Source organism: Aristolochia californica, unplaced genomic scaffold (assembly GCF_029961685.1).
Source record: "Aristolochia californica isolate CCGP_79_NKW_82.1479 unplaced genomic scaffold, dmAriCali1.0.hap1 SCAF_1, whole genome shotgun sequence".
Lineage (NCBI taxonomy): Eukaryota > Viridiplantae > Streptophyta > Magnoliopsida > Piperales > Aristolochiaceae > Aristolochia > Aristolochia californica.
Window position 1 is genome coordinate 57,794,237 of NW_027181770.1, and position 10,746 is coordinate 57,804,982.

Consider the following 10,746-nt stretch of genomic DNA (forward strand, 5'->3'; position numbering starts at 1 on the left):
AGTTGTGGAAACGAAATAAGGTCTTGTTAGTGGACTTTGTAAGTGAGATGTATTTCACTTTCACTAGGTAAAGTGTCCAAAAAAAAACCAAAAAAAACGTTAGTGCACGTTGCCTAAAACGAGTGAAAGTGAATTACATAGGTAATTCACTTTCACTCATTTTAGGCATAACCCAAATGAAAGTGTGTCACTCCATTCGACGAGTGAATTCACTTTCACTCGTTCAATTACAGAGAAGATGTTGCAAAAATTCTCGCGACAAGCTCCTCTGCAACCCAGTGACTCCCCCCTTTGCAACCTCTCCCCAACAATTTTTCTCGTTGATCCTCTCTTTCTCTCCCCATCCCCAACTTCTGGGAGCAACACTATTTCTTGCTCCCTTTGCAACCTCTCCCGCTCAAACAAGGCTTTCAAATTGGTATCCTCACTCACATCCTTTTGAAGGTTTTTGGAGGTTTCCTTTAGGGCTTCCAAGACTTTTAAAACCTGTGGTTGAGTAGCTCCCTACTGATGCCGCTGAGCGCTTTCTTCTTCCATGGCTCTCGCTTATGACCAAAAAAGTTTCCTACTCTTTACAACATCTTCCACTAAGAACAAACCCAAATTCTTGAAAAAGAGACAAAACTTTTTTTCAATTTCTTAGCTCCTCAAAAGGCTCAAAGACAAGAAACAACAACACCTCCATGAAACGACAAATCTATCCCTATAACAACAAGTTTCTTCCTCAACCAAGTTCTGGATAATACTAGCTGATGGTGGTGCCAATCAGTGGCAGAAAATGGAACTCCTGTAATCGAGAAATATGTTAGTTTATACAAATGAAAATATAATTTTTGAAATTATCAGGATAATATTGTGGATACAGTTTTGATCACAAGTCTAGATAATAGTTCTTGCTTGTTACTAATCGCACGCTTCCACCGCATGCCATAATTGTGCTTAACTTAATTATTAGTAATTAGACTAACTCAATGTTATATTATTTATTTTTATATCTTTAATTAATAAAATAATTAATTTAATTAATTATTTATAATTAAATTTTTTGCAAGTTAAAATCTATCTTATTTTATGAGTAAAGATTTAAGTATAACTATCGTAAGAATTAATAGACTAACTTTATATAATAAAACATCTTTTTTATATAACTATTTGATATTTAGATATTAAGAAATTACAATTTGATTAAAATTTTAATATTATAAAAGTAAGCATTTGTTTAATTATTATATTTAATGTATTTTATTAATTAACTAATTTTAATTAATTTTCTAAGTATTTCGTAATTCATCAAGTTAAAATTTATCTTTTAGTTTATTAATAAAAAATAAAATTTATAAAGTCAGATCTATCAAAATATTTTATTAATAAAAAAATCTTTGTACTTTACACCGTACTTTTTATTATACATACTAACACAAACAAATACTTTACACTGCATTTTTTATTGAGCACACTAATACTAACAAGTAATTCAACTTTTATTTTCACTTTGACTAAGTAATTTACTTTGACATTCACTTTCACTTTCCACAACTAAGCGGGGGTTAGTAAAAAAACTTGATACATGAACTTCAACTTTAAATTCATTTGAATCATCTACATGAACTTCAACTTCAAATTTGGTGTTAGTGTGGACGAGTTCGTGTGCACTGAAAAACAGTTTCCAGTGTTAGTGCCCCAAAATGAGAAAAATATCAAAAACAAGAAAATGAGTAACTTGTAATAATATAATTAAATAAAATATAATACCTAAACACCAAATTAGGTAAAACAAACATGATTACTACATTAATAAGTAATTTAATGTATAATTAAAATGTATTAATATACTAATTAATTAAATTACATATAGTTAAATGAACAGTAACCTATTGTAGGGTGGATATCTTTCTTGTATAATGAAGATTCGTTAGGCGAAGGCTTTAAAAGTTTTCATTTTATGATTAGCTGCAAATGCTTATTTACACATTGGTCGCAGAGTACCAAGTGAATTGCATTGTCGTGTTTTATTTTCTTAATTAAAGAATTTGATTCTTGTATTGGTCCCTTAAAGGAAAACTTATATTGGTCACCTAATGGAAAACTTGTGTAAAAGTAGAAAATTTATATATTGGTCCTTTAAACAAAGGCTTTAGATTTATAGAGAAAGCTTTCATCATCCACTGAAGGTCTCATTACGGGCATAGACCACATTCTTCTCTTTCTCTAATTCATCAGACAATTCAATAAGCACTGAATTCCAAGCTTTCTCAACTTCATCCCATAGTTCTGCTAGAACTATTTCACTGAAGTCGTTGACCCAACCTGGCTGAAGAAGTGATGCATCCACAATGTCTTGAAACATATAGATCCAATTGCACTAGGAGCTAATGGTGTCAAGATTTTACCAAAAAAATCCTTCCATGATTTGGTGCACATGTCAAGATAAAGGATTCTTTGTCAAACCCCAAAAATATACTTAAATATGAGTATTGAGACTAACAAATTAAAGGTAGAAAGTTCGATAAGTTTGGAGATAAGGTTGATAAATGACGAAACAAGAGAAGAAGAGGAAGAAGAAAGAAGAAAGAACGAGGGAGATGAGTGTGGTTTTTAGGGCTCAATTTATTTGACTGTCCACTCTTCCTTTAATTAAGGAAGAAATTTATTATACAGATGCAACTATGTAAATACCCTCTGTCTAAACAGTAACCTAAGGGGAAGTAAAATTGCCCTCGGTTTAGAGAAAAGGTTGATAAATGAGGTACTAAGAGAAGAAGAGGAAGAAGGAAGAAGAAAAAACAAGACAGAGGAGAGTGGCTCTTAAGGTTCAATTTATTTCAGTATCATTTATGGCAAGTGTTCTCTGTTAAGTTGTAGAGTCTAATTAACGCCTTACATAGAGTCAGCACACAGATCCACGATATATTGATTGTTGTTTCATTAAAGGTGAAAAATAGGTGATTTGGGGAGAAAATAGAAGAGAAAACGGATTTCTAGAAAAGATGCAGCTTTACTGGCTTAGAATCCAAGCCAAAAAGGCCCTTCTTTCTTCTTTATAATCAGGGTTTAAGTGAAATTTTACAATAGGATAAAAATGCCCCTCAATACTCAAAATTACATATTTCCTAAAATACATGTCTAAATTGAATGAAAATTTAACTAGAGATAAAATAAGACATTTTCTATCTAATAGCCATACTATAAGAGAAAAATGTAATATTGAAAATATAATAAATGACCAAAATTCCCCTGAACTTGTATTTTAACACTCCCCCTCAAGCTGGAGAGTAGATATTAAACAATCCTAGCCTGTCACTAAAGGATACATGTTTACGTCTCCCCAAATGCTTGGTAAATATATCTCCCAACTGGTTTGAAGACTTTACATAAGGAGTTACAACCTTCCCCTGCATAACTACATCTCTAATGAAGTGGCAGTCAACCTCTATATGTTTTTTCTCATGGAATGCAAGGTTGTTGGCAATAAAAATAGCTGCCTAGTTATCACAATTCATAACCATAGGGTCAGGTAACATAAAACCAAACTCAAGAAGCACAAACTTAATCCACATAAGCTCACTAACTGTATGAGCCATCGCTCGATATTCGGCCTCTGCACTGGACCTAGCCACAACTGTTTGTTTCTTACTTTTCCAACTTATCAAGTTGCCTCCAACTAAACAATAGTAGCCTGATGTAGAACGTTTATCCATCTTACACCCAGCATAATCAACATCAGAATACCCAAGTACATTAATTTTCCCATAATGAGTACACAGAAGACCTTTTCCAAGTGCACCCTTCAAGTACTTCAAAATCCTCTGAGCAGCTTCTAAATGGACATTTTGAGGATTTTCCACAAAATGGCTCACAACTCCCACAGCAAATGAAATATCCAGCCTGGTAACTGTAGCATAGATCAGTTTACCTACTAACCATCAGTATTGAGTTTTATCCTTGAGTGTAGGACCCTGGGTGTCATGTAGATTATGATTAACTTCCATGGGGGTGTCTATAGGTTTAACACCTAATAAACCATACTCTTGTAACATATCCAATATATATTTTCTCTGAGAAAGAAGAATACCTCGCTTGCTACGAGCGACTTCAATGCCAAGGAAGTACTTGAGAGAGCCCAAATCCTTTGTCTAAAAATGTGTGGCCAGATATTGTTTAACTTCTGTAATACCATCAAGATTATCACCAGATAACACAATGTCCTCCACATAGACAACAAAAATCACCACACCAGTCTTCCTTTTAAGTAAGAACATAGAATAATCACAATGACTCCTATAGAACCCAAATTGTAGTACCACATCACTAAACTTTTCAAACCAAGCCTGTGGACTCTGTTTAAGTCCATAAATAGCCTTTTGTAGCTTGCACACCTTTTCTATCTCCCCCTGAGCAACATACCGAGGAGGTTACTCCATGTATACTTCCTCATGTAGATCACCATATAAAAAGACATTCTTCACATCGAGTTGAAAGAGAGACCAACCCTTATTAACAACCACAAATATTAAGATACGTATTGAAGTAAGTCGGGCCAGAGGAGAGAATGCCTCAAAGACATCAACTCCAAAAGTCTGTGTATACCCTTTCGCTACCAACCGAGCTTTGTACCGTTCAATAGAGCCATCAACATTATATTTGATAGTATAAACACAACGACACCCAACAATAGCTGCTCCTGCAAGTGGATCACATAAATTCCATGTTCTTTGAGACACTAAAGCACTCATCTCATCATCCATAGCTTGTTTCCGTTCTAGAGAGCACAAAGCTTCCTGCACTGAATGAGGTATATGGGAAGTAGACAATTACATAACAAAGGACTTGAAGGATGGAGACAAAAAATCAAGTGACACATATTTAGATATCGGATGAGAAATACAAGACCGTTTAACTTTTCGTAGACTAATAGGTAGGTCCAAATAAGAGACAACAGGATCTGCAAGCAATGAGGAAGTTGGTGGATCATGATAAGAGAGCTCTGTAGAAGTATCTGCTGGAGGCACTGCAGGAGTACGAAAGCGACGACTGTAAACATGAAGAGGCAATGAAGAACTCGATGATGCTGGTACATCCAAAACTGCAATAGGAACAAGACAGTCTGAAGGAGATTCAGGTGATACAGGAAGCTCAGTAGATGATGAAAAATATTGAGTATGTTAAAAAAAGGTCACATCGTTTGACACATATGTTTTTCGTCGAATAGGATCATAACATTTGTACCCTTTTTGTTGACGAGAATATCCCAAAAAAATACATTTGACAGACCGAGGTGACAACTTATCGACCGAAGTTCCAAGCATATGAACAAAACAGGTACATCCAAAAATACGAGGAACCACACCAAAAAAATTACAATTGGGTTTTAAAACCTGAAGTGGAACTTGACCACTCAAAACAGTTGAGGGCATATGATTAACCAAGTAGCACGAAGTTAAAACTGCATCTTCCCAAAAAGATTTAGGAACATTCATATGCAATAATAGTGTCATTGTAACCTCAAGGAGATGTCTATTTTTACGTTCAACCACCCCATTTTGTTGTAGTGTATAAGGGCAGGATGTTTGATGGGTAATACCATGATAATCACAAAATATTGAAAATTTATGGTTAAGATATTCCAAACCATTGACAGTACGAAGTACATGAACACATGCACCAAATTGATTTTTTATTTCATTGAAAATTTTGAGGAATACATCAAATACTCAAGACTTCTCCCGTAGGAGATACACCCAAGTGACTCTACTGAAATCATCAATGAATGACACAAAATGCTTAAAACCAAATGGGCTAGGAACCCGACATGGACCCCATACATCAGAGTGGACTAATTCAAACAACTTGGTGTTTTGACTAGAACTAACTGGGAAACTGGAGCGACGATGCTTTCCCAGCTAACAAGATTCGCAATCAAATGAAATATCGGTTGGCAGAGAAGGAAAAGACTGACGCAACTTAGTTGTTGAGGGATGTCCCAAGCGTAGATGCGACAAGTAGGAAGAATCTGTAGTAGTGAGAGCTACAACTCGAGAAACAGATACATCATCCAACATGTAGAGCCCTCCCTTCTCATGTCGTGAACCAATCGTCCTCTTCGTTAGCAAGTCCTGGAAAACACAAGAAGTAGGATAAAAGGTTACTGAACAATTTATGGATTTAGTTATATGACTCACAGACAAGAGATTAACTGGAAACTTTGGTACAAATAAAACATAATCTAAGGATATGTGTGGAGTAGTGCGAACTATACCCTCCCCATGAATGGGAGAGGTGGATCCATCAGCTAAAGTAACTCGACGATATGAATGAGACGGACTAATAGACTGAAATAGAGAAGGCATACCTGACATGTGTGTAGAGGCTCCTAAATCAATGATCCAAGAGGGGGAATGAGACACATTTAGTGTATTCATACCTGTATTAGCCATCGTGGCACTCGCTGAAGAAGGAGGAATCTCAGTAGTCTGAGAAGCAGTAGATGAAACAATCAGTTCACCCAGTCGTTGTAATAACTGCTAAATTTCCTCATAAGATCTAGTATGTGAGGAGATATCCTTCTCTGTGACTATAGAATTGGCCCAGGTAGGTTTACCAAATATGTCCCAGCATTTCTCAGAAATATGATTAGTCCTACCACAATAAACATATTTTTGATCCCCCTGATCATTTCGGCCACAACCACAAGTTGGGTAAGAGTGACCTCTACCTCTATTATTACCACCATGAAATTGACCATTGGACTTACCAGTAGAAGATTGAAGGTTAAGAGCAGTTGCTTCTGAGAGGGCTCCACTTGACTCATTCTTATTTACAATTGCACCTTCAGCTCGAACAACTTTGTTAAAAGTTTGCTCAAGAGTGGTCACATCCTCATTAACCAACAATTGGACTCTAATAGCATCATACTCATGCCCCAAATCATCCAAAAACTGGGCTACTTGAATCTGATTTTATTTTTTACGAATGTATTCAACATTCGTAGTAAAAGGATGGAATGTACTAATCTCCTGTAGTACTCCCCTCATCTCAGTGAAATAATCTGTCAATGATCTACTTCCATGTCTCATAGATCCTTGATAAATTACTTTCTTGAGACAAAATAGAAGCCAATGTAATTCACATCGCCTTAGTAGTATTGCAACTCATCATCTGATCACTAAATCTGGATTCCATACTATTGACCAACTAGGTCATTACTAAATTATCTTTTGCCACCCAATCTTCAGTAATAGGTACCGAGGGATCATCATTTATATATTTTACCATTCTTCTGGCCGTCAAATACATCAAAACTCATCTAGACCAGTTTATATAATTCGATCCATTCAATCGGATCGTAGTTATCTAAATAGACTAAGAAAATTTCACATCTGAGCTCTCAACTGTCTTTTGGACAGAAACCCGTGTGTTGGAATCAGCCATTAAATATCACAAAATACCACAATTCACTACACTGGAGCGTCAATTAACCAAAGGGAAGTACTTTCTCCAATTTCAATATTTGCGTAGTCAATTGGGCCCCACACCGAATTCAATTTGGGCAATGCAACACCCAATTCATTCAATTTAGAATCAATAGTAATCAATTCTAGTAATTGAGACCATAAATTAATGAAAGAATGACCTAATTGCAAGAAATCAAGATGACATTTTCTCAAATTGGGATCGTTAAACACTTCTAAATCCCAACATTTAGTCAAATAGAAGCAGTAATTATTAGCCAATAGGCTAAGATAGGCAGAAAAAGGGAAAAAATAAAAATTTTACCCTACCAGTTGAGAAATGTGGGGAAAACCTTTAAGGAGATTGCCAGAAATGGAGAGAAGATCCACAAAATCCAAAGAAACTTGACCAAGACTTGCGTTATTGCTCTGATACCATGAAAAATAGGTGATTTGGGGAGAAAATAGAAGAGAAAATGGATTTTTGGAAGAGAGGCAATTTTGATGCCTTGGAATCAGAGCAAAAAAGGCCCTTCTTGCTTCTTTATAATCATGGTTTAAGTAAAATTTTATAATAGGACAAAAATGCCCTCAATACTCAAAATTACATATCTCCTAAAATGCAAGTCTAAATTAAATAAAAATTTAACTAGAGATAAAATAAGACATTCTCTATCTAATAGCCATACTATAAGATAAAATGTAATATTAAAAATATTAAAAAGGCCAAAATACCCCTGAACTTGTATTTTAACAAAAGGTAGTTCAAGAATTTCACTGTTGGGGGGGGGGGGGGGAGGGGGGGGGGGGGGGGGGGGGGTGGGGGTGTGTTGTTGTTGTTATAGGGGTTATTGAAGATCATGAGTTCATGAGAGAGAGGTTAGAGAATAAACACAAAGATAATGGTGTATGCGATTTTCTCTTGTAAACTTCTTCTTCATCATAGTGAATGATTGCAGTGGCAGAAGGACATGACATAGTCTCACATTGTGGTGAACTTGTATAAAAAATGTGTGTTCGTGCTTGATTATTTCTTTTTCTACGATTATTATTGCTCTCGATAGTGTTGAATTATGGTGTATAATTCCTAACATTCTCAATAACAAGGTGCTGTTGGGAAGCCACAACTTGAGTAAGGGTGTTAGCCCCATGATTGGCCTCATGGGGGTTGTGCACCCATGAGATGTCAATCTAAGAAACAAGGTCCACCCATGAGTTGTCAATGTAAGAAACAATGTATGTAATCCCATTGAAGTATCAACGAAGTCGTTAAGGGTGGGTGGTGGCTACTAGAGACCCAACTGTTGAGGATCGATGAGTCATTGTCTACCTCAAGTGGCCTAGAGAAACGACCCCAAAACTCAAGCATTGATGCAAGGTTTGAATCTTAGTTTCTTTCGAGTTTGTAAAGCTCAAGGGGGCTGTGTATGCAGGTTTGATCTCCCCCAAGTTATCACATATCACACAACCCCAATAGTTGGTTATGTTGCTAGAGCTATCACCGATTTGACGTTGAGGTGGGAATAAGGAGGAGAAGACCACTCATCTGTGATAAATTTCATGAGAAAAGTGACAACCTGTCTTGAATTATTTATGATGATTGTGCCTAGTACATTATTGAAGTGGGGAAGCTTACCAGCCCAAAGATGGACGCCTCAATTACTCTCCACACGAAATGGGAACGATTTTTGGAAGTTTTGGAATTCCTTTTCTCAAAGAAAAGTTTTGGAAATCCTCCCTTTTCAAATTTTCGAAATGGTAGTTGCAAAGGTGAGGCACACCAAGATTTTGCTAAGAGTAGTTGATGGCCAATTGAAGAATTGCAAGAGGGCTTTAGGGAGGGATGAAGGGTGGCAAAACTGAAGACTAAATTTATGGAGGATCGTCCCCCTGATTTTGAAACTAGGGAGGCAATGGAGAAAGAACTGATTAATTAACTCATCAGTAGTGTTGCAGAGTTAGTGAAAATGGTTATTTAGAACGTGGCCTGTGGGGTTGAGGTTGAGGATTTTTTTCTCCTTTATGGCACACTAAATGAACACTAACAATTCTTGACAAATATAGCCATTTTGTGTTTTAATACATTTTGATCTGACTCTCATGTTCCTAGATCCGTTAATTTTGTAACCGATTTATTTGCTAAACTGGGCGTCTCCCTCCAATCCCTTGTTGCAATGGGTGTGCTTCGCTAGTTTTGTTTGTTTGTTTGGTCCTTGATTAATAAAGTGACGACTTCCTAAAAAAAAAAAAACATTTTGATCTGACTTGAAGCAGAACTGTTCTTATCATATAGTTAAGATGATGTTGCATGGAACTTATTTCTGTTATAACCACATGTTAACATCTTTCATAACAATTTTACAGATATTACAAGACCCATTTGTATCAGGTTTCTAGTTTCAGCAATGCACACTCTTGGCAATTATGTTTGTATATTAGTATATTGTAGAGAGAGAGAGAGAGATCTGTATATTAATTAAGAAATATAAAACTCACTCCAATTACATTTCCATGGAGAATGGAATGAAAACTTCTGTTTCAATTTGAATTTTATAAGGATGTGAGCTTCCAAATTTCTCTGGAAGATGATTGTGTAGAGCTTGCTTTGTATATCAAGTAACACATATAAGGCTCACTAAAAGAGTCTTATCAAGGACAATGCTAAATTTAGGGGTGTGTAAGCCATGGATCCCTACAATTTTAGATGTCCTTTGATGAAGCTTTAGAGTGCAGTCGTTATAGATCTTTCAATTGAAAAAACAAATCTCTTGTTCTTCTTTCTTATTTCCTGTAGAATTCCATATCCCATCTAATTACAGAGCTAGTGATACAGTTGTTTGGATTTTATTTTCCTTTTCAAACTGGAATTGTTCTTCACATGAACTTTTTCTTTGATGGATTTACTACTTTATATCTGTAATTTAATTGTTTTTTCCTCAATTTTATGATTTCTCGTGCAGTGATTATAGTCTATCTTTGTAAGACTTCCTCTTCAATATGATCTACACTCAATTGACACATTCTACTTGACGGATGAGAAATTGAAGAACTCACCCTCTAAGCAAGATGGCATCGTGAAGATATGAAATTTTAAGTTAGATGAGGATTTGTTAAGGAGTAATTCACATGGATCAGTAAATACAAAGATCTTAAAAGATTTTCTAAGTTGGATAATCATTTTGGGATAAGGCTTTGAATCTAATTTGGCATGAGCGGAACTGAAGAGACTTGAGCTAAACCAAAAAAGACTCGCCCGTGGCCGCCCGACTCACCTTTGTTTAAAACTAAATTGACTTTT